The sequence below is a fragment of the Chrysochloris asiatica genome, unplaced genomic scaffold (assembly GCF_000296735.1).
Source record: "Chrysochloris asiatica unplaced genomic scaffold, ChrAsi1.0 scaffold00008, whole genome shotgun sequence".
NCBI lineage: Eukaryota > Metazoa > Chordata > Mammalia > Afrosoricida > Chrysochloridae > Chrysochloris > Chrysochloris asiatica.
The window spans coordinates 22837851-22840340 of NW_006408526.1; the positions used below are offsets into that span (position 1 = coordinate 22837851).

The 2490-nt window shown below is 41.2% G+C and overlaps 1 pseudogene; it reads right to left on the bottom strand.

Annotated features, from left to right (window-relative positions):
* Nucleotides 1–870: 870 nt before the first annotated feature.
* LOC102819056 lies at nt 871–2082 on the bottom strand (annotated as a pseudogene).
* Between the last annotated feature and the right edge of the window lie 408 nt (nt 2083–2490).

Here is a 2490-nt window from a genome sequence, read left to right on the forward strand (position 1 = left end):
AGAAAATGAAAATCCAAGAAGAACATAGAAACATTAAAACTATGAGGAAACTCACAAGATAGAACACAAAAAGCATGAACTCAGCAAAGGAAGACACACAGAACAAAGAAAGCAGCAACACCACAAAAAAATAAACATATTGGCAATAATTAATCCATACCTACAGGGTTGCTATGGGTTGGAACTGACTCGATGACACTTCACAACAACAACAACATCGATAATTACACTGAATGTAAACAGATTAAACGCACCAGTTAAGAGGTGGAGGGTGGCAGAATGGTTAAGAAAACAAGATCCTTCAATATACTGTCTACAAGAGACACATTTTACACACCGAGACAAAAACAGATTATACAATGGGATATAAACTCCTCCCGCCCCTCAAAGGGAATGGTAAATTGACACCCAAGTTAGTCAAAACCTCCCACCAGTCAATATCCCACTATTTTCTGGTGGTACCAAAAAAAGAAACAACCAGGAAATGATTTCACCTCTTTAAAAAAGCATTTACACTTAAAAACTGGGTTGAAGTGGGATTTTCCATCTTAAAAATATTTCTAGGGGAGAAAAAATGTTTCTAGAGCTACTAAAAACCTTACATTTATAAAATAGTTTATAAAAATATGCCTCTGGATTGTACAAGAAGAGGTAGAATACAGAACCCACTGATAGACATGGTTGTTGTTGTTGTTAAGTGCTGTCAAATCAGTTCCGACCCATAGCGACCCTGTACAGGGTTTCCGAGGCTGTAAATCTTTACGGGAGCAGAAAGTCTCATCTTTCTCCCATGGAACAGCTGGTAGTTTCGAACTGCTGACCTTGTGGTTCGCAGATCAATTCACAACCATGTATAGGGTTAGACCAACATTAATCTGACTTGGCTTCTCTCTCTCCCGCTTCATCAGAGGCTGGACTCTCTTTGTTTTCAGTTTCTCCATTTTCAGCAGGTAAATCTTTAGTTTCTTGGTTAGCCACTGCAGTCTGTTTTCCTTTTGCTTCTCTTTTCCCCTTTGCACTTTTTTGTCTGTAGATCTATCCTTTCCGGTTTGCCTTTTTTGGCTTCGTTTCTATTTTTGCAGGAGCAAGTTTAGCGGACAACCTCGCCTATCTACTCTTGGGCTCCTCCTTCGCAGCCCTTCAGCAGAGCTGACCTTACTTTTGAGCTTCTTGGCAATGGGAAAGGTGCATGGCGGGAGCCTGCGGGATGCGGGGCACAGAGGAACCTTCGGGAAGGTGAGTTGCCTGGCCACTGGTGCTCTGCCTGATGCCCAAGCTGCTGGGAGTCTACCATCAGTTCTTGATTGGATGCTAGCTCCCGAAATGATTGAACATTGATACAGTGACTCTGTGAGTTCCTTTGTTCTTCTTTTAATGCTTCCTGCGTGGTTCATTATTTTACTCCTGTTGTTGTTGTTGTTGTTAAGTGCTGTGGAGTATGTTTTGACTCATAGTGACCCGTATAGGGTTTCCGAAGAGCAGCTGGTGAATTTGATCCGCTGACCTTGTGGTCCAAACCGACCTTGAGGTCCAGTGTATTATCCCACAGTGCCACAACAGAACTCAGAATCCTTCAATACTATAAGGTGAGGTTTGGATTTTTTCTTCAGTTCTTTCAACTTCAAATAACAAGCTTGTTATTTAATTGAACACTAATTTAGATGCTACTGTGAAGATATTTTTAAAATGTGGTTAACATCTATAATAAAGTACTAGTGTGGCGCTGCAGGATAAGCACTGGACTGCCAATCATAAGGTCTGCTATTCAAACCCAACAGCTACTTCTAGGGAACCCTATACCAGGTTCACCATGAGTTTGAACTGACTGGATAGCACTTAATGACAACAACACCATCCATAATAGGTTGGTTTTAAGTAAGAGATTACTCTAAATAATGTGGGCAGGCCTCATCTAGTCAATTGAAGGTCTTAAGGGCAAAAACAGGTTTGCTAGAAGATATCTACAATACTGCAGCATAAAATCTTGCTTGCGTTTTCAAGATTCTGGACTCAAGATTGAACTATCAGCTACTGCCCAAGTTTTCGGATTGCTCTATGAATTTCAGACTTGCCAATTTCCATCACCCTCTACCCAGCTGCTTGAGCCAATTCCTTAAAATAGAAGATATATCTGTTTCTCTGTGCATATGTATATGGATTATATATATGGAGTCCTGGTGTGGTGCTACAGGATGATGTGCTGGACTGCAAGGTAGGTTTGAACCACAAGATTTGGTAGTTCAAACTCACCAGCGGCTCCTCGGAAACCTTACATGGGCTTACTATGAGTCAGAACCGACTCGACAGCACTTAACAACAACAACAACAAATTACATATATAATACACGTACACCATACATATGGAGTCCTGGTGTGGCGCCGTAGGTTAATGGGCCAGACTGCAAAGCCGTTTGAACTTCAAGGTCGGCAGTTCAAGCTCACCAGTTGTTCCTTGGGATATATATATATATATATATATGCTGTTGCTGT